The sequence below is a fragment of the Aythya fuligula genome, chromosome 15 (assembly GCF_009819795.1).
Source record: "Aythya fuligula isolate bAytFul2 chromosome 15, bAytFul2.pri, whole genome shotgun sequence".
NCBI lineage: Eukaryota > Metazoa > Chordata > Aves > Anseriformes > Anatidae > Aythya > Aythya fuligula.
The window spans coordinates 11,059,965-11,082,142 of NC_045573.1; the positions used below are offsets into that span (position 1 = coordinate 11,059,965).

The window sequence follows — 22,178 nt, forward strand, 5'->3', positions numbered from 1 at the left end:
GCTTGGGGCTGGCTGAGCATCAGCACGGGTATGGGATGGCATCACATGGATGTTGCGCTGGAATGTGGCTGTATTTGAATGCAATGCGAGTTATTTTAAGGGTGTCTTGGGTCGTGTCTGGCCAATCTCCCTGAATCACCTCTGCAGCATGTTCCTCGCTGCAAGAAAGTGCTCCTGAACGTGGTCTGGGTGTAGGTGGGAGCTGTGGGCAGTCCCTGTGCACGCTGAGGGAGTAGAGGGAGCTGCAGTTTCAGGTTGGCTGTTAGCCTGCAGCGGCACAAGGTCGGCGTTCAGTTGCAGGAGTGCAGACAAGTGAAGCTCGTGGTAAAACTTCTTGTAAATATACAAGGAAATTGTGATGAGCCACAACAAGAGGCTGCAGGAAGCTTGCAGGAAATAACCTAGTGTTTGTAACATTTCTGTGGGTCAATTGGGGTCTGTAATGCTCCCTGAAAATGGTACAGTTTTGCACACGAGATCTCTGATAGCAAATTCTAACAGCATCAAAGTAGGAGTTGCCAAATCCAGTTAAAATCGTTCCATGTTGCAGCTTTTCCCCTCTTATAATTGCTTTTTCCCCTCCAAATAATTGCTTTTTTGTTTTGTTTTGTTTTTCTGGAGGAGTTGCACAGTTCTGCAGTCTGTGTTTTTTTGCTGGGTCCCCCACCCACTTCCAGCCAACACGGATTTTGAAACTTGCTGAGAGCTCAGTAAAAATTCCAGACAATTAACTTAGCGGGGAGTTCTCTGGGATCAATAAGTGTGTGTGTGTGTCTAACCCTTGCTGAATCAACAGAACGCAGCTAGAACACATTCCTACTTTTTTTTTTAAATAAAATCTCCTTGTTCTAAGACCTGCTTAGGCTAAAATCTGTCACTTTGTGAAGATTACGAAATGAAGGAGCTGAAGTGTCCTCTTCAAAGCCGCCTGTCTTATGAAAAGCATTTCTGTGTTTAATCTCCCTCAGCCGTCCCTTTAGGCTGGCAGCTGGAAATGCATCCCGCCCTGTGCAAGGTCTCAGCGCGTTTCAGATGGTGAAATGTTTTCATTTTGATTCCTGTTTTCTTACAGATTTTGAGGAGGGGATGTTGCATGTGAAACTCCGGGGAAAAAAATGGGAATTCATGTGAACTCCTGCTGTTTTAATCAGGAGTCTGAAAAACAAAATCCCAGGGTCCTGGGACTTTCCTGGGGAGTTAATAAAAACCCTGAATGTTTGTTAAAGTGGGTTTTCAACGAGCGATTGGGTACTTACCCTAAGTGAAGGATTAGAAAAGCCCACAATTTAAGTATCTTTTTATTTAGGTGATAATGGCTTTAAGATTGAAAATAACTGACTTGAGTTGTGTTTAGTTTGTGTTCTAGAGTGGGTAGCAAAAACCTACCTGGAATACTGGACTGCTCAGGTCAAACTTCAGGAAGAAAACGCAGTTTGCCCATTACCTGAATATATCTATACCAGATTTTAAAATGGTTAACAAATGTGGTATGGAATAGAAGTATTTTGGAGTGGAGTTCCTCAGTCTTGGGCATTTTCGTACCAGATTGAACAACGTGAAATAAACCTTTACCTAGGGGATGGAGGTCAGAAAAAATATATTGCTATTAATTTGTTGTGTCCAACAGCCTGTCATTGTGGCTACAGACACTCCGTTGACCTGTTGGGTAAGGAGGCATGGAGGTGTTTACTGTTCTCACCAGAGCAGGAGTCATTTCTGAGCCTGGAGTCAGTACCTGAAAATAAGTGATTGTTTTTTTTAAATGCTGGTAAGTCACCTGCAGAAGTGTCCAGAGCGTCACTGTGCAAGGTGCTGCTGAACGGTGTAGTCGATGCATTTTTTTTTTTTCTAAAACTCTGCTGAGATACTAATTTAGGAGTTGATTGTTCATCTTTGTGCTAGACCCTGTGGTTGAAATAACTTGCTTCCTGAATGTTGTATAGAAATAGCTGCCTGAAACAGACTTTTTTAACCAGGAGCGTCTTTATCCTGCAAGCGTTTTTATTTACTTTATTGTGTGAGTAAGTGCGTTGGAAGCTGGTGGAGCTGCTTGCAGCAAGAAGCGATAGCTGCACACACCATTTGAAAGGCAGCGTCCCAATTTATTTTGAGAATTTCCACAGTTTTTGTGCATGTGTGTGGAAGAATTTCTCATTTCTGTTCTTGAGGGAATGTTGAAATAAGCTGTTTCGCATTATATCTGAAGGCCTATTTAATCTTCCCAAGATTTAACTTCTCTTCCTCAGCTTCCACAGAAACTAAATAAAGAGGAATCTGACCAAATGCAATAGAAGCGTTTCTCTGTTAGCAAATGAGCATCTTGAAACAGCTCCAAACTTTTTGCAGCAGAAAGTTCATAAATCTTAAGGCGGTGCTTGTGTGCTCGTGCGAGTGAAAGCTGCTCGAAGTGCAGGCAACACCGCGCTGCCGGCGTTGGGTGTTTGGAAGGTGTGCGAGTGTGCATGTCTGGGAGAATATCCCGAAGCGAAAAGCATCACTGTTACCCACTGTGTTTTTGTACGCGTAGGAAAAGGCCAATAGTCATTATAGTTAGGCTCCTGCAAATTAATTGGACATTGGTTATGGATCAGTGAACTTCAAAGAGGGTAACCCCCGAAGATCTTGGGCATTAACTCACAGCTTCCGAAACCAACACTAACATGGTTGTGAGCGCAGCTAAATCTTTCATTAACCTTCTTCTGACACACTGGGACTGGGTTTTTCAGATACGAGGAGCAAAAATTAAACCCGTGCCTCAAAACTGCCCTGCAGGCTGGTTTTCAAGCACTCCAGTGAAATATACACAGCCTAAAAATCTGGGAATTTGGCACATGGTGGCCAAACTGGCACATCACAGCTGCATCTTTTGTCTGCATGGGTTTCTTCTGTCCTCTCTTTAGCTTTACATCAGAAGGGTTTCCACTCCTGCTTCTGAAACCTGCAGTCCCAAAGCTCTGTGGGGAGCAGCGCTCGCAGAGGTTGCCTTTGCTTTCTTTTCACGGTGTTACGTGTGAGTAGCTCTGCCTTCTTCGGACAGCCAGGCTGCAGATTTGGGTTGGTTCTGCCCCTTGTTTTGGTTCTTCCGACAGAACTGTCTCTCCGACAGCCTGTGCTTCGTAACGGGGCACGCAGAGAGTGAGTTAAGCAGCTGAGGGAGGCTCTAGCGGGATCTGACAGCCTCTAGCCTGAGACTTGCCTTAACCCTGGTGAGTAATGCGGGGCTGTGCGAGAGCAGCAGCGGAGCCTGATTGAGGGGAGGTGTGGGAGCCCTGCTGCTTCGGGTGCAAAACAGGCCGACGGTCATGAGTTTGGCCTGCCTCGGGAGGAAGCTGAAATTTAGCTGGCAGACCTGATTTTGAGGTTCGCTGCTTCATTCGTAATTAAACATTAAATTGCACGCTTCTGACTCAAAAGGAATTGGTGCTAATTGTGCCGAGTGAGTGGAACACTGGAGGTGCAAAAGTCTGTGTCCAGGCGAGTTCAGGTGCACGTTAGCGCCCTGCTGGCGCAGCTTTTAATGGCAGAAGCAGCACACGTGCCTCTGAGCGAGGCTACTGCAGCGCCAGGAGAGGCCGTTTGCTTGGAAAAAAGCTGCTGGCAAAGATTACACCTATATAGGATGGCAGAAAGAAGAGTTTGGGGTTGGCTGAATAAAGCTGTGAGTGTGACAGCACGGGGCCTGGGCCCTTTCTGTGCCAGGGCACAAGACAAGCCTGGGAAACATTGATAGGAGTGTCTGTTTTTTAACATATTTAAGTTTCAGTGGCTTGGGACAAGCCTACCAGGGAAGCCACCTCTTTTCTTCTACACCTCTTTTCTTCAGGACTTGAAGCTGCGGGTGCATGGCTGCATCCTTGGGGCACTGGTGCTCCTTCGGTTGTGCTGGGTCTGTGGGAGTCAAGGGGTGATGGCAGGAGCAGTATTTGCATGACATTTCAAATAATTTTAACGTTAAGTTGAATGTTTAAATATTTTACGTTAACATTTCCTCAACTTTTTTTTATTTATTTTTTTTCCAGTTTTGACCCTGCCTTTCTGGCAGTAATTTGGTGCAACCTGAAATCCTAGCTAGTGTTTTGGTTTGGATTAAAACTGCTGGGCCTGTAACACAACTTGTAATTGTTACAGCCCACAGCAATGTGCAAAGCAGCGGCTACTTCCAAATGGAAAAGCAAATAAGTCGTAGAAAGAATAGTTTTGGTTCTGCATCGTTCTTGAGAGAAGTTACTGATTCTACCAGGGATGGCAGGGTCTGATGCTAGTGGCAGTGAGCGGTGACTTTGTGACTGAGAGAGCTGGAAGATACACGAGACAGAGATGGATTGTGTTTTTGCACAGAAGTTACGCCAGCTTTTTTAAAGACATTGTTAAGCTGATGAAATTTCTGCATGGAAATGCTTACATTAACAGTGTAAAGTATTTGTACTGGCGTTTGCCAAGTTTTAAAATGGATTTTATTTGAAGGAGAATACCTTTTGTGCCCATAGCTTCGCCTCTACACAAATCAAGATGAAGAAGTGGTGCATTTGTTGTTTGGCTATGGATCAGTAGGTTGGCTTCTTTGCAAGGACAGTTTAGCTTTTAGCACTCTTCTATTAAATTAATAGCACTTTCACCCCTCCTCCAGCTACCTTATTTTGTGCTTGAGTTTTATTTGGGTTAGAAATCTTTTCTTTTAAAAGGATGAAGTTACCGTGATCATACTGAACCACTTCGGGACTGGTTTGGTTATCCTGGTGTTCACAGATGGCCACCATCAAGGGGTTCAGGGCTACATCAGTGGAGGATCACTGGGAGCTACCCCCCCTCCTTCTGGTGCTGGTGAGGCCTTACAGGGTATACTGGGTCCAGTGTTGGATCCCACAGATCAAAGATGGGTTTTGAGAAACAAGAGAGGAACCAGCAGAGAGCTCCTGAGGTGTAGAGCCAACAAGGAGGGCTGAAGAGAGCTGCCTAGGTGTGAGTACTCTGGGTTGATTTAATAGCAGTTTACAGCGGTTATAAATATCAGGGAGCCAAATTCTCCCTGGTAGTCGGAAATGATAGAAGCAGCAGCAGTAGCAGGCATGGATTGCAACCAGGGAAGATCAGGTCGGACATCAGGAACAAAAACCATCATGAGGAGCATGGCAAAGCCCAGAAACAGGTTGCCAGAGGTGGGGGCATCTCCGACCCTTGAGAGCATCATGGCTCGGTTAGACAGCACAGGGCCCACGTGGTCTAGCGCTGATAATGGTTGTCCGCTGAGCCAAAGGCCTCCAGAGCCCCTGCTACCCAACTCTGAGATCAGAAATCACAAGAGACTGTAGGCAGCAAACTTCTATAAGCAGTTTAATTCTTTTAAAGATTTTTTTTTCCTCTTTTCATGTGTACTTACAATGAGGACACAAATCATGAAGTGCTGTAGTTTGAGGATGAGGTTGGAACTCGGGCTGGTTCAAGCTCTGCTCCGTCCAGAAGGAATTGGGTACGAAAAAGCTGAATGAGAAATGAATCAATCCCAGAACTGAGAAGTGTGCCCAGGAGGTGGGCCACGTGGGGCACCTTGGTTTTGATCTGCAGTTCAACTTTAACTTGGCTTTATGTTTTAAGAGTTCCTTTGTTGTCTCCATAATGGACTAATCCCTTGAATAATTAGTTACTATTGGACATTTTAAAAATGACTGCCTCTTGGATCTGTTCTCTGTAATAGTCCTGGATTTATAGTCCTTTCTTTAATAATCCTGGATTTATTAACAATCAGAACAGACTGTGAAATCCTGTTAGGCCAGGCTTGCTTGGTGGGAAAAGGACTGCAGAAGAGGTGGGAGTGCTGAGGGACACACGCTGGCCTCAGGGTAGGGTGGGGCTATGGGCATCCCCACGGATGTCCAAAATTCTTGAATACCCGAGCCGGGGCCAGCTCGCTGTGTGCAGGATGGAAAGTCAAGTGTGTGGGGCCGCTGGAGCTGCGGCTTTCCCTCGTTGTGCTGCGGAGCTGGAAGATGGAAATACCACGTTCCTGCTGATGCTCCATCCACTGCCATCCCTGGGTGTGCAGCACCAGCCCACCCCTCTGCCCTAGGAGCTATTTGCAGTAGCAATATTCTTGCTGGCATTTAACCTTTTGTTTCTGCAGTTTTGCTTCGGTTCCTGTCCAGCTGAGCGCACCTTGCCAAGAGCCAAGCAAGGAGCACTCCACTCCCTGCCTGCTGCCTTCAGCAGCTGCCTGCTGGAGCACGCTGCCAGCGCGTCCACCCCTGCGTGTTTGGCACTTCAGAAAGTGCTCCCAGGGGTTATGGCCCAGTGGCTGCCCAGCACAAGGCCAGTCGTGCGGTTCCCTGGTATTTAAAATAAAACATCAGCCTCGTTTTATTAGAATCAGCAGAGAAATCTGGTTTCGGAAGTGACTGTGTGTGTAGTGTGGAAAATTGCTGCTTGATGTCTCAGAACAGGGGTGCTCATATCCTAAATCAGTTCCTGGAAATATCATTGGATTATTAGGCTCATCCTCAAATCCATTAAGCAAATTACAGTTAATCGGCCAAGTAAAAGAAGAAAGATCTTCTGCAAGGCCCTGCCTTCTGAGCCTCCTGGAGAAGCTGTAGCAGTATTTTAATTTTCCGTCTGTCAGTGAATGTATCCAGTCACTTCACTTCCTCACGTGGAGGATTTGAAATTAGAAACTGAGGTTAATTATCTGCATTAAATGAAATACGTGAAGACCACAAAAGCAAGAACCTCCACGATTTGGCATGGTCCGTTAAGCTAGACAGACTGCTTCAGAAGGAGAGGGGTGATTTTTCCCTGTTTTGTTCCGATTGAAGGGTTTTAGTCACAGTAATTGAAATGATTAAAAAGTCAAATTGCTGGTGAATGTAATTCCGAGCATCTTCCTGAAAAGATGTGACACTTGGGGAGAGCCCCGGCAGCGGCAGTGCTTGCAGGCTGGGAGGCGTTTGCTGGGCCAGGCCGCAGCAGTGCCCGTGTTTTGGGGCCTTTTTAGGGCTGTTTCGGGGCCATTTCCGCATGGGTGAGGCCGTGTGTCAGCAGTGGCTCATTCTCAGTCCCTTCCGTGACAGAGGCCTGTCATAACTCTGTTGTTTATTTAGTGGCGGCAATTTAGAAGCCGGACAGCACCGGAGGAGCGCTACGCTTTTGAGCTCTCAGATACAAAACGAGTCTGGCGCCGTCAATCCCGGTGCCGGTAATTCGCTGAGTGCTGCCCGCTCCGCTTGGAAGCGCATTTCCAAACAGGACCAACGTCCTGCAGACGCCCCGTCCCATGGTGGGGAGCTGCTCTGGGGCGAGGGGTTTGTCACAAGGCTCGCTGTTTTCCGCAGTGTGCGTGGGGCTCGGGCTCCGGCCGCTCCAGGAGATGTTCCCAGTGCCTTAGTCGGCACACGGAGAGATCTTTCTGCTGCCTCTTTCAAGTGAAATTTGATGATGGAGTCATGTGCAGCCAGTTTCATGGCATTTTAAAACGTTTTAAGTTCTAGAGAAAACGTAGCTGCCAAAAGCACCATATGCCTCCTGTGATCTGGTCCCTGGACTTTGCTACTGGGCACTGTGCGGGGCAAAGTGCTCCTGTAAGCTGGGGGGCTGCTGAGCTGGTTGGAGGGCAATGCGGCCCCTTCTGGATTCCCTGCTCGGCCTCTGGGCACCTCGGTAGGGACCGACCCTGCTGGGGGCAAAGATCTTCTCATTCCCCTTCACTTTGCAACACAGCGAGCTGCTTTTCTGGGAGTTGTGCTTGGGAATTAGATTGTACCAGGTCACGCTGGTGTGGAAAAGCAAAGCCGTGGTTACTCGCTGTCCTGGTTCTTCTCTGTTGTAAGGCAGTGAGGAATCTAAGTAGAACCACTGTGGTTTTAAATCAGGGTATCCAAATTCTGTAAAACCCACGTGGAGATTGGATCTTTACTCTGAAGATTCTGGAGTAAGACTTTCTGGTAAGATCTGGAGTTGTTTGGTGCCAAGGCCCCCAAAATACAGCTCACCCTTAAAGTACCAGCTGTTAGAATATGTTCAACTTCTTTTGATCAAAAGCAGGCAGAGGCAGGAAAAAAACTCTTTGAAATACCCTGCTGAGATAGATGGTCAGCACTGGGACCTCGTATTGGTCCCTGGGCTTAACTCCAGAGCTAATGACCAGGAGCTGCTGGGTTTTATTCTTCCTTCTACCCCCTATCCCCACATCTTTCCTCTCCCATCGCAGACCGAGGGAGTCTCAGACCTCTCCCTCTCTCCATTTTCTGTTTTTTTTGTTGTTCTTGTCATTTGTTTGTTTGTTTCTGTGCGTGTAGTACCCTGTCATTCTGTCTCATGGTGTGTTCAGATGACTGCTAGCGCTGGGGGAAGGAGAGCAGTAGGTGAGAGGGGATGGAATTGTTTGTGGGTTTTTTTCAGCAGGCCACATTTAGAGTGTCTTAGCTCTACTGGAGCTAACCATGCCTTTAGCATTCAACAGATTTACCCTTTTGAATCATAAATTTTGGTCTTTTTCTTGGCTGGCAATCAGCTTTTCAGACTGGGCGAGGTTTATCTGGAAGAGTGGCTTCCTTGTTCTGCCGCTGCTCCTAGCCTGGGCCAGGCGTTGCTTTGGGAGCTGGGGCCCGCGCGTGCATTCATGTGGCATCGGTCATCTGATAGCTGAGGACCTCTCCGGGCTTTCATAGGAGAGGCGCAACTCGGAGCCAGGAGCAGCAGCGCCTCAGAAGGGTTCCTGGGAACTGGCAGGTAGGATCCGAGATGAGAGGCACAGCAACCCGCTCTCCTGCTGTAGCTGCCGGCTTTGATTGCCGTTATCTCGGATGTGCCTCACACAAAAAAAGGCACACGTAAAAGCCTTGGAACTGTTTGGCACCAGACATGCAAATGAATGCGGGGCCGAAGCGACTGCTGCCCTCCAGGATCCCAAAAGAGGAATCAACAAATAGAAATTATTCTATTAGCAGGAGCAAAGTTCACAGGTTAACTATCGTGTCAAATCAATGAAATACAGCCTTGATCTCCTGCACAAGGGCTTGATTGTGTATAAATAAGAGTGCCCGAGCAGAGACATCAAGATCTTGCACTGTAACATTTGCGGCAGCGTGAAGAAAAGGAAGCTCTGTACAGGCTGCATCATGAAATGTCTCCTTCGGACATAGGCTTCATTCCTGCTTCAAAAGATTGTAAAACCTGACCTGGGAACCTTCTTGCTCTCCTTATGGTCATACCCGCACTGGGTTTCCACAGGGCATGGTTCTTTTTTGTGTGTTTTTTTTTTAATTTTTTTATTTTTTAATAAAAACTTAAGGTCTTTTGCTAAGAAGGCTTGTCTTTGTACTTTTAATTCAGTCCATGTGACTGTCATAACATTTATTCCGTAGGAAATGAAAAATGTTTCTTCTTGAGCAAAGCCACTAAACAAAGGCGTTGGGAGCGCTGGCAAGCTCAGGTGTGCGCAGCGTGTCTTGTGCTGATCTGCAAGCGCTGGACTAAGACCATCACCCTTCATTCCGTGGTTGCTTGATCCTGCTCTCTGCCAGCAGAAGAAAAAGCAAAAGCTGCCTCCTTTGTTGTGGAAGTATTTACATTTAATGTGCTTTTGAACATCTGCACGTTCAGGGAGACTTTGTTTTCCTCCCTTGGGAAAAAGGACTTTGAAAAGGCTCGCTCTCCTCTTCGAGGCGCGCCTGTGCTGGAAAAAAAAAATAGATGGGCTTGAAACGAGATGGAAACAGGCAGCAAAAGACGGGTGTGCATGTGTCGCTGGAGCGCAGGATTTGTCACGTTGTAAAATAGCATTGTGGTTTTCCCCTCGAGACGTATGCAGCAAAGTATGTGACCTGGGGGCGGTGTGAGTGCTGGCCGCTGGGGGAACCAGCCCCTGGCAGAGCATCCCGCTGTCCTGGCCGGTGGGGCCAGAGGAGCCTGCTGAAGCTGATCCGTGAGCTTGCCTCCTTCTGCAGAGAGGAAACTTCCCAAACGGGCATGGGAAAAAACTTTCCTTTTGTAATCCCCAAGATAACAGGTCATACAGCTTCACCCAGCGCGATTCTTGCACAATCACTTGTGGTCAGGCTGAAGTGTCTATTTTAGAAAGGCATCCAAGTGATGGGAGGTCATGCAGCATTTTTGTTATCTCTTCCTGTGGTTGGTTACTCTCACTGCTAGCAGTTTGTTCCTGAATGCTCGTTTCAGTTTTTGCAGCTTTCGTTTCAGGCTGAAGCTTTAGGGTTTGAGGTATTTTCTGGGTTTTAGGATGGCTTCGCTCACTTAGAGACTCCGAATACCTTTGCGTGTTTGAAAAAAGAACTACTGGAAGGGTGTGAATGCTCTCCCTAAGTGGCAGAAGCTTTGTTATGGAAGGCCCTTTAGTTTTATTAGACTTTTCAACCCTCCAGTCGACTGTTAAACAAGCCTTAGCTTGTCATGGTTGACAAACCTTAGCTCTGGTCTCAGACCTAACCTACCAGTTTAAAAGGCAGGTAGGCTTCTTTTGTGTGCAGGTTTCTGGGTGGGGACCATCGGCTTCTAAGGGAAATTAACTCGTGGCCTCTCTTTCCCCCTCCCACCTCAAATAAATTAGGTTTTGTGTTAACTGTTCTGTCATTCCCAAACACCAAAAGGAAATGTGAGCCTGTGGTTTAGGACCTGGGCTTTCTGCTGCCTGAAGTACTCTGCTGAGTGCAAGTAAAGAGAGATGTGTAATTGCAAAAGCAAAACAAAACAACAAAACAAACAAACAAAAGAAAACAGCTGCATGAGCAGTGTCAGCAACTGAAGATAAAATGTAGGAAGTTTTTTAGAATGATTCATCCGTAATTATTTAAAAACAAGTTGAATTTATTCTTAAGCATTGGAGAAGATTTCCTGCAAGCCTGGCGTTCGCTGTCTGTGCTGTTTATGCACCTGAGTAAATGCCTGGCTCAGCAGTTTGTTGGTGTTGCGCGCTCCAGATCTAAATCCCTTCAAAGGTAAACCCAGCACACCTTTGTCTCTGCCGGGCTTTCTGCCTTTAAAGCTGAAGCTGGTGAGGTCGAACCAGTCATAGCAGTGGCTGCCACTAGGACAGGCAGGGTGCCGTGGTTCGCACCATTTTAATAACTGTTTCATGCAGATTTGCTGTCTGTGGGTTGCTTTGTGTGCTCTCTAGGATGCAGCAGGCTGGCAGCTTCCTTCTGAACCCGTGCGAGGAGTGGAGGAGGGCACGGTGCTTGTCTTGGCATGGCCTTGCAGGTGCTGGTGCTACCTGCCCAGCTGGGCACAGCTTGGTCTTACTTTCAGCCCCCTGGTATACAAGAGGCCTTTTCCAAATGCTTCTCTTCCTCTGCTTGCCAGGCAGCTGGAAAAGCGCTGCGCCGAAGTGGCTGAAAATCATTCGGGGTGGTTGTTTTTGTGCTAACATAGCACTCTGCCCAGCTCACCGGCCCAGATAAGCAGCCGTGCAGGGCAGGGCTCCTGCTCACGTGGCCGGGGAGGGCAGCGTGCCTGAGATCACCCTAAACTGCACTGGGTGTCACCGCAGAGCAACGCCTGGTGGTTTCGTCAGGCCTGGGGTGCGTTTCTCCTCCAGCGAGAGGCATGAGGCAGCTTTCACTGTGCTCATGGCCAGTGGAGCAGGGCTAGGAGCGGCAGGGTCTCCTGGGACCACTGTCACAAGCTGCCTCTCTGGTCTGGACAGCGCTGGGTCGAGCTCCGCTGCTCCATCACGCTTCTTGTGAGCAGATCAGAGGAAGGCAGGAACTGCAGGAGCAGCAGGGCTTGTTCCAGCCCTGTTCCTGCTAAGTCTTGCTGCCCACATCTGCAGTTGTAGTCAGGAGCTCAAGGAGGCTTTTCCAATCCTGCAGCAGTCTTGGCAGAGAAGCCAGCTGGCCCCATCTTGATATATTTTCCTTCCTTGATGCAGTGCTTGAGCTCCTGTCCAGGGGAGCCTGCTATCCCTCACAAATATCGTTGCCTTGTGTTTGGCACTCCCAGGCCGGGTGACGTGGCTCGTTGGAGCTGCAGTGGGTGAGCTGGTATTCCATCACTTGTACAGGGGAGATGCTGGCCTTGCTTTCCCGCAGGTCTTCCACGTGCTCAGAAGGGTAGATGCCTCCTACAGCTGAATTTGCCTCCCCAGAAGTAAGATGCATTTGAGAGTCAGCAGTTGCTCAGACTCAGCAAGGTCATCTGAGTTTTGGTCCCTGATGGTGATGCCCTGAGTCAGCTCTGAAAGGACTGCTCTCTTTCTCACCCCGTGTTGGTTCTTCTGTGTCGAGCCATCAACCACATCGCCGGCAGTCAAGCTACAAGCAACCCTTTTTCCTTGTTAATTGCTGTCTGTGGCTTGGCACCGGTGCTGCCAGAAACCCTCCCAGGTAGCCCATCTTGGGCTGTGGACTTGGGTGTAGTGCATTGCCTCAGGTGGTATGGAGTAGGATAATCCTCTCATTTCCCAGCTTTGGAAATCATCCTGGAAGCCTGAGCTGAGGAAAGAGGGTGGGACTGAAGCCAAACCTCTTGTTCCAGATGGGACAGTAGTGGCAGGAACACCTATTGTCCACAAAGGTGTTGCCAAGCCACAGCAAGCAATTAAAAGGGAAGAAAAATGTGCTTCATTTAAAACTTGAAATTTGTAAGTAGTTTTCATTTTAAAATTAAATACCAAACATTGATACGCCAATTAGGTAAAATCAGGATTGTAAGAGCAAACATTGAAATCACTTAACTTGTATAGTTAGCAAGTTAATAAAACCAGCAAGCTTCTCAAATGGGACTGCATTCAGTCCTGAGCGGTAGCTGAGTGTGAGCAGCATTTGGACCATCAGCGTACTCAGCCCTGGGCACGGAGGACAAGTAGAGCAGTCTGTGAGTACAGTAGAGAGATCTCTTTCTAATCGTATTGTTGCCAACATAATTGTGGCTAAAATAGTCTGAAAACAAATTTTCCACCCATTTTAGGGTCAGCTGTAAACTGACCCTAAAACACTCCGGCATGAGGAGTGGGGGACATGGTAGGAAAGGGGGGACGTTGCCACACGGATTTGGTGGAGTCCTGTTGGCCACGTGAGCTATCAGGAGCTGTTTCAGATCCAAGTGCCCTCTGAATCCCAGAGGAGTGCCTTGATAGCTCTTTGCTGTTCTTGCTGCCTCCAGCTTCCCATGTGGACGACCCAGGTGTGTGTCATTTCTTGGAGAGAAGCGTGGTGAAGCTCGTCACGTTCTCTTTCAAGCATATTGTTGGCTTTCCTTGCGTTAATCCTCCCTCCTTGCTCTTCCATTGGTGCTTGCAATGCAGGATCAGAAAAGGCAGTTCCAATATCTCACCACAGTTGATTATAATTTTACTTCTCTCACCAGATCTCTTAAAATAGGCAGGCTCTCGGTGAGTATATTGGCCCTGGACACCTTACCTGGTGTTGACAGCAGTCCTGGTTCATGCAGGAGGTTGGACTACTCAAGTCCTCCAGAGGTCCCTTCCAGCCAACACTTGTGTGATTTTAGTTCTAAAATAACTGCCAAGCAGATCCTTGTCTGTCACATGCATGTCTTATGGACTTCATCAGCTTCTGTGCAACCCTGAGCCCTGCAGAACTGCATCTCCTTACACAGCTGCAGTAATGGCACTGGCAGCTGGAGACAGGGAGCCTTCATTGGAAAGAGTCATGAAACACTGTGAGAGCTCTGCTCAGAGGTAATTCCAGCAACCCACGCCACGTGAACAAGGAAAAGGAGTTCTTTTCCCCCCCAAAAAAAACTTGCACTGAAAGTGAGAAATGAAACGGCCATGCTGTAACAATCATCTTTGCTAGATGATAGCCATGTCAGCCTCTGCTCCTCTAGGGGTCCTTTTAAATCTCCCGTCTAAAAGGTTAAGCTTTAAAAATGAGAAAGGCATGTTTTCTTTCCTTCGTATAATGGTCTTTAATTTGTTGTTTGATCATGGTTCTTGTGCGTTGACTGCGTGGGAGCTGCTGTATTGGGTTACAAACAAAGCAGGTGACTGCTCCTTTAAAAACTTCAAGGCTTATTTCAAATGATGTAGCACTGAAATAGAGCCTATTTTCAAATAACAGCAACAGGAGCGGAATTTTTGTTGTTGTTTCGATTTGCAATTTGCGTGAGGATCCGCCCATATCTTTTTTTGATAGCCGATGTAAAATCTCCGCTCCTGGGAGCGCGTTTCTCCGTGCAGTATGGCAACCAAAGGTTAGGAATCTCGCCTCCAAAGCCAGCGGAGGTGGGAATGGGCAGCAGGCTATTTTTAGAAATCAGCAGTGATACATTCCAGGAACTCGGGCAGTATTTTTCAGAACTGAGTTTGAAGGTTTTAAGCGTAGATAGGGAATATGTCATCTGTGGAAATTACTCTAAATTACCTGCAATTTGTTGGGAGTTACCGTTTCTAAATGCTTATTGCGACTCTAGATATTTGAGGAAGCTTTTGATTATCCCAGGCTTATAAAATGCAGTTGGCTACTTCTTAATTGTTGTCCTCTGTGAAGTGTAATTACCCGTAATGTAGAGCTTTTTATTTGTCAATGCCGCAAACAGGAAATCAAGAGTGTCTGATTGAGATAAGTTTGGAGACTCCACCATAACTCCTAATTGCATCAGGTGACCTGTTCGTAACGAGCCCCGTCTCCTACAAAGTTCTGGAGGCCTTCAAAGAATCTAGAAACCTTACATACAGTATTTATGGCTTGTGCAGAAGACTGACTTGTTCTTCCCTAAAATGCTTACGCATCAAACAGCTGCCGTCGTGGCAGGGTCCTGGTAGCTCTTCATTCTGACATAGCACATGAAGCTTGAGGAAGAGTAGGGCTGAATAGTAATTAACTGCTTAAATGCAGTTGATCAGAAGATACGCTGGAGCTTCCTGGCATTCCTAAATACTGTGGAAAAATCAGTTAATTAAAACTTAGCACCTTGGAGGAAGTTGACAGAGAGAGAGAATTGCCATTGTTACTGATGTGGGGTGGTGCCTGGACGTAGGGTGGGTAGGCAGGCTAGAGCAGGCCAAACTGGGAGTTTTTGAGGCCCAAAAGCGTGTCTTAGCCTGGTCTCCACAAGGGAAGTGGGTTTTTATGCCTGGTGTGCTGCTGCCCTGGGCCAAACCGGGTCGGTGTTCCTCTGAGGCCTGCCTGGAGCCTCACCTCTCCCTGGCCTCGTCCTTCTCCAGCTGAAGGAGGGTGCTGTCGGTCCTTCATGGGACATTAAAATTATTACTTAATTGAACTTAAATGTTATTGTGGACTTCCTTGCTGTCATTCCGTGTGGGTTTTGTTTTTTTCAGCAGCAGTAACAGAAGTGTCAGGTTGGGTGCTGTCACCTCCTCATCTACACCTGAGCTGTGCTGAGGCCAGGCACAGCTCTGGGGATCTGTGGGGTGAGATGTGGTGTGGATTGACACAGCCGGTCTGGGATTCCAAGTCCCACGTAAGAGAGGCGAAAATTGGAAATTAAAAGCCCTCTCATTCCCGTCTGAATCCCTGGGAGACACTGTGCCAAGCCAGGCTGCCTCATGAATGGCTCCGCTCCCATACCTGAGGGTTTCCAGAACATTTTTTCGTGTGTGTGTGTTTCCCTTAAATGCAGTCTGTAGGTTTAAATATCGTCCTCGTTGTGTCTTTAGAGCATGAATTAAAAGCAGGAGCCGCTTGGAGAGTCTCCCACAGAAGCATGTGGCCGAATTCTGCCGCCTGAAAAAGTTTACCTTGAGGAACCACCTCAAAACAAAACCTTAAAACAAAAACCCTCTTTTTGCTACGCTAACTCTCCGCAAACATAGAATGATTTAAGCTTTATTTTTGCTGGTTTGACAGAGGACGGGTGTCGAACAGCTCTCGGGGAAGGCGGTGAGTCAGCACGCCCAACAGTGGCCGCATTGACCGATGCGAGGAGCGGCTCAAGCCTGGCTCGTCCCTGCTGCTGCTTGGCTGGGGGCTCCGTGGGGCAGGCTCCAACACCTCTTGCCAGCCTTGGGAGATCAAACGCTTATGAGTCAGGCCACAGAAAAGCATGATAGGGCCCAAATTATTTATTTTTTTTAACCTTGTTTTTAGTTAGAGAGCGGTGGGGGCAGGACTGGCACACGCCAGCACGCAGAAGCTGCCCGTGTTGTTGCACGGTGTCATTCCTCGCACCTCCAGAGCTGCTCCTGGAAACTCAGCCTTGCTGCAAAGCGATGTGGCCACCAGCTTTCTCCTGTCATGATGCCCCAAGCCCTCGTTTCTCCCCTGTCTGTGTCAGCCAGGGAAGCGGAGGAGCCAGCGGGCGGGCAGGGCTGGGCGAGGAGCCGGCAGCGCAGCGTGCAGGAGCAGCAGCCCTACTAACTGCTGTCTCCCACGGATTATCCTTTTCTTGCTGCTGAAGGTGAGGTGAACCACATCCTTACAGCCCCCAGCCTCCAACACAGAGATTTCTCTGCAAATCAGTCCTTAAAGACCATGAGCATGAAGGATGCCATATCCCATTGGTGTGGCAGCGTTTCATGCCAGTGCCCACATCCCGTGCCTTATGACAGATTTCTGTGCATTAATGCCATCTCCAGGGCAGGAGGGGGTCCCAGCAAGCACTGGAGGCCTCAGACATGATGTTGGTTTGTTAAATGCAAGTGCCACACGCTTTGATACCTCAGGCCATTCCACCCCAAGCTTTCTTCAGGTGCTCTGGAAACATGTGGTGTTCACCTCCCGTCTCACCAGGCACAAGAAGCCAGCCAATTTTCAGCATAACACACAATCTCAACTATTTTATTGCTTAATTTAGGCCATAAAGTCTCTTTGATGTGTTGTGTAATGCAACGTTCATTCTGAAAAAGTGGGTGGAGTAGCTTTATGGTATTATAAAAATAAATAAAATGCCTGGCAGGATTTTGAAACCACATGGTCATTCCTCCTCTATCCACAGATAAGTTGATTGTTGAGAGAGAAATCTTGCTTAATATCTAACTTTGGGTGATTTATTTCTCCAGAGCCCTTTCATCTCCAGTGTGTATTGGGTTATCTGTGACTTCTAATCTGATTGTTTTAAGTGTGATCAAAGAAACCAAGAGAATGCACTTTATTTTCCCACTGTATGAATAGAATGTTGTTTGTACAGTGCATTACATCACCTGTTCCTGCTGTTCCTGAATTGTGCACCAAATGTTTGTGGTATAAATAGAATACATAATGGACTTGTAGGGGGTGATGAAATTTGTTCCACTTGCTGAGTAAAACAGAGTTAACTAAATGAATCCTTTCTTCACACCCAACTCTACCTTGGCACACAACAACATGGGCTGAAAATGTTTGAAATAACTCGCTTGTGCGGAATATTGAGCTGGAATTAGGCAGCGTCGAGGAACTGCTTCGAAAATCTGCAGGAGATTGCAGGCAGGCAGGGAGATTCCTGTCATTGAAATTGCTGGGATTCTTTCCAGTCTATGCAAAGAAAGATTTTGGCCTTCAGTAGTAGCCGTAGTGTTGTTATAACTGCGATGGTCTCAGGGTTTGAGAGGCAGGTTCTGCACGGAGGTGATTGCTGTCATTGCACGGGCTTGCTGCTGTAGGATCCATGTGTGAAATGCAACATGTGCGCCCCGATGCAGGGAGCTTTTTGGTCAGAGGGCAGAAATAACCAGTTATTGGCAGGTGAATTTGTCTGGTTTTGCACAAACCACCAGCTCTGTCTAGGGCCTTTCAGCTCTCATTTCCTGGTGGAGGTCTAGAATGTGCCCCTGAAGATGGGCCTGGGAGCTGCTCCTAAAAATCCTGCATTCGAGGAAGGACGGGTACTGGCTGACGTGTCCTAAAACTTCACCACCCCGTAACCTCTGTATTTCGTGGAGGACAACTGTCTTTGGTAGCTTTACCACATCTCTTCCTGATAACCTCTAACATCCGCTTTGGGGGCACCGATCAGCTTTTTTCACTCCAATTATCTAATTGATTAATATATTTGACTTGGAGCAGTTGTTCTCAGCCTGTGTTTGACTTGCAGTTTGTTGCTTCTCTTGCAGACCAGGCGTGTAATCTGAGGGCCCGAAGGCTTGCTTCTTGCTTGTTTTTCCAAGCTGTATCTGTTGGCCAAAAAAAAAAAAAAACCTCTCCTTACTGACCTTGTCTTGACACACCTACAGGTCCTCATGAATATCCCACCCTGGGTAAATAGCTGATGTTTTTATTCACAGGAGAACTGCCGTGCACCAAAGGGTCAGGTGTAATCGCTTGGGAGATAAGTGGTAGTTTTATCTCAAGCAATTAGTCCAGAGAGTTTTTCTTTTTTTTTTTTTTTCATTTTCTAGTTGGTTTGGAAATTCTTGTACAGCGTGTGTCAGGAAGCTGTCAGGAATACTCAACCTGCAGAAACGGCTGGAAATTTTTGCAGGCTCTGGGGTAGGTAGGGAAGTCGGGAGGGCCGAGTCGTGCGCCCATCCTGTCCCCTGCCACCCCGCTGGCTGGTGGGGAAGCAGAAAGCCACCGGCATTGCTGACATGCCATTCCAGCAGGATGAGCTTTGGGCCGCTATCTCCCTCATCAGCCTCCGGGTAGTGATAATCTGATACATTGAAAGGTTTCACCCATCCATCATTAAGCTGCCCGTGTTCTTCTCCTATCTTTAGTTGTCTGGGTTGTAGCAGCGGAGGGGAAGGAGCAGGAAGGAGGTGGGGAGATAACTGGAGCATCCCTTTGGGTGCCACTTTTGCAGTTGATTTGGGGTCCAGATCAGATACAGGACATCTGAGCCTGCTCCTCGACACAGTTGCTGTAAATGTGATGGGGTTCTCCTATCAGAGCAAATGGAGCCACTCTGCCATTTCTTTTCCTTTATAGGAACACGGGTTTGTCTTTCTCCCTTGGAAGCTGTGCAGCATCAGCATGGGACTGACTGAATCTTTAAAAATTTCTGGGGTGCTAACCTGTGGGAACAACAGCGCCGGCCCCTGGTGCTGTCCTACCCACAGCCTGCCACCGCTGGTCAGGGCGGCGATGCCGAGTTCTCTCTCCGGAGATTTGCAGGCAGCGTCACGTTGCTTGGCTCAAGGTCATGCTGCAAAGGTTGCCTGAGCTAAAACACTTCTCGTTAATTGTTTGCATGGCGGTGCTGTTTGGAAGCCCCCCCCCCCCCCAGCTTGCGGAGGGGATATGTTGTGATATGAATCCCATATGTTGATACGGGATTTTGCAGCCCTTGAGGAATGGTGTCTTCCTTAGTTATGTTTCAGCATCCCTTTGGCACGGCTTGCCCTGTCCATCTGCAGCTGCTGCGAAGTTCCTCTGCCCGATCCTCTGCGTGAAAAGGGGACTGGACTGCGGGTTGGTGAAGTGATTGCCTGAGCTCGCTTTATGGCCATTGTGTTCCTGGCATGGCAGGTCCTGGAGGGGTCCTCTTGGACTCGATGAGGTGATAAACACAGAGCAGCACTGAAACAACTGCATCTGTGTGAAATCACCCACGGGGATATTACAGAAATCTGTGTTTCAGTTTGATACACTGCTGGTTTTTTCCCCAACTCTCTTATGCAAAAGCACTTAGCGGGTTGCTTCAAAAGCAGGCAGAGGTGTGAATTACAGCTGATGTAATTAATTTGTGTTTGTGGGCCTGGCTTCCCCCCTGCAGTCTAGGTGGTGTTTGTCTGGCTGGCAGTTAAGAAGAACAAAAGTCTAATCTTGGAGGAGATTAGGAATTCTTTGACAAAGGTTAAATCAGGGCTCTGCTGCTTTATCGTTTGTACTGGTGTCCCATGGCAAATCTGTAATTCCAGCCAGTACGCAGGCTGTTCCTTGTGTGACATCTAAAGCAGTGTCATCTCCGCTCACCTACCCAACTGTTTTGAAAGCAAATTCTTGAAAAATGTCATGAAATAAGACAGGGGCAACTCTAAATCCTAAAGATGCTGCAGGAACCCATTGCAGGAAGGACTTTCCGAACCATAGCCTGCTGTGTGGCTTTCCAAGTTTGTCCTTCCAAGCCCTGGGCTCCCTGCGCCCATCTCCGTGCCGTGCCGTCTCTTCTGCTCATCTATTCCCATCTCTCTTGCCCGTGGTAACTGAGCAGTGTAAATCTTGTGCATCAGCTGGACGCTGCAAGGAGTGCTGGAAATGAAACGGGGACGGAAGCAGGCAGAGCAGCAGGCAGCCTTTGCTTTAAAGCAGGCTGCCTCGCTGAGCCCTTGGAGCGCTGAGCCCCAGCCCTGCTGGAGCAGGATTTATGTCCCAGTGCACTTCCAGCCAGCGTGTTGTGGCAAGTTTCCCCAAGCAGCAGTTTCCACTTTTCCTCTTTGGTGTCTATTGTTTTGTTATTTGGGGAACTGGAATCCGTGATCAAATTTGAAACGTGGTTAGCATTAAGCTCTGACGCAACGTGTTTGTTTCCTTTCGGATTGGTCTGGATCTCAGCACATCTTCCCCTGACCAGCCCAAGGGGTCCACAGCTCTCCCATGACTCACGCCTGGGCAGCGAGGCAGCGCGTCGTGCTGCAGGACCATCCAGCTTAGCTTCAGCAGAGCTGCAGAGCGCTGGCTCGGGCTAAACCAGGCAAATAGTCACTTGATCGCGAGTGAGTTTCCAAAAAGAGGAGGAGGCTGGCTGGCTGCTGCTGTTTTCGATTTAGTCATTTAATGAACAGCATCAGGAGCATGTTACATCGTCAATTATTTTGATTTTAATCTAACGTGTTAATAACGTGAGGCTCTTCAGATGAAAATACACTTCCAAGCTGCGTTAAGTATTTGTTAGCATGGTAGGTTGAAGACACATGTGAAAGGAAGGGCCATCTGATGAACTGCTATTGTTCTCTTAATTCAGCCCACCCCATTTGGGCCACTCCGCATGAATGGCTTTGTGCTTGCTAATAAAATCATGCAATGTTCCCTGCAACACATGTTCTGCGTGTCCCAGCTAGTCAGCAGCAGTAAAACCGCATTTTATAGGTTTATAATGTTACCTTCTCAATTGTGGCTTCTTTTAGAGACGGCAGCGCTTCCAGGGCTGACCCTGGCACTGTGGGCCTGAGTGCGCAGGAGTGGCTTTGAGCGCTGCCGTAACCCGGTGTTCCTGGCTTGCCTCCCTCCTTTCTCTTGGTGCTGTGAGCTCTTGCTCCCCGCATGGCTTGTCAACGAGCTTGTGTACCTCGTCACCCAAAGGGTGCTGCGTTGGCAAATTCAGTGTTGGGAGAGAAGCGTAAACGTGCTCCTAGCGCTGCATCCTCTGCCTTCTCCCCCAGATGTTTGGATGAGCGCGAGTTGCCTCCGTGGCTGGCTCGGCTGCAGGAGCTGCGTCTGCTCCACGTCCCTTCTGTCTGCCGGGCTTTTGGAGATGCAGAGAGGTGGTGGGAAGAGCTCTGCTGACACCTGAACCTGGGAGAGGTACAACCAGCCTGGTGGTTTCTTTGGGCAGTCTGCGAGAGGAAGGGATGAAAAGGGATGAAAAGCCTTCTGCTTTGGCACGGCCGCGCAGAGGGAGCTGCTCCTGCAGCTGGCTGGCAGTGATCCTCCAGGAACCAATGCCGAGAGGGGGGAATCAGTATGCACAGCAGTTGCTCCCCTTCCTTGGCACATTGTCTTTTAGGGGCTGCAGGGTGGAGGGGATTAGACCAAGTTCTCAGGGGAGGAGAATAGCCAGCAGGGGATGGCTGGTCATTTTTGTTCCTTTTGTGGCACGAACAATCTCTCCCTTGCTGCTCGTAGGGGCTCATGAGCCTTTGTAATGTTTATGAGGCTGCAAGATTTGGAGACCTCTGGTCTAGATAGCTCTCTGGCCGAGAAGGGGAATTTAGGCACTTGTGGTAGTGTAGCCGGAGAAATTACAATAAATATTTGGGGAGATTTTTAGTGTTTGGCATTCATCAGGAATGGTTTAACAGAAGGAAATCTTCAGAGGAAAGGCTGGAAGTCCAGCTGAAATGACAAAGATGTGCCTGGGTTGGCATTGGCACATCCTCCCCACTTCAGGGATTAGAAGGAATTGTGTAACAGCAGCGTAATGGTCTGCAGAATTGGCTCATTTAAACTTCAGCTGCTTTTGTTTAGGAGATGGACCTAAAATCTGAAACTGGGTCAAAATCTTTTCTTGCTCTAGAACTAAATGTTCCACATGTTTTAGACTTCTGTTTGAACCCCTGTTCCTCCAGCTCCCCATGGCTGACTTTCTGCCGGGTGGGTGGCCTTGTTCTATTGGTGCTGCTCCCTTCAGAAAGTGGCATTGATCAGGATCAGAAAAGATCTGGAGGGTCTGATTAT

At 48.1% G+C, this 22,178-nt stretch overlaps 1 protein-coding gene across 2 annotated transcripts in view; it reads left to right on the forward strand.

Annotated features, from left to right (window-relative positions):
• Positions 1-22,178, forward strand: part of AXIN1 (axin 1) — a 75,271-nt gene that overhangs the window by 1,041 nt on the left and 52,052 nt on the right. The window lies entirely within an intron of this gene.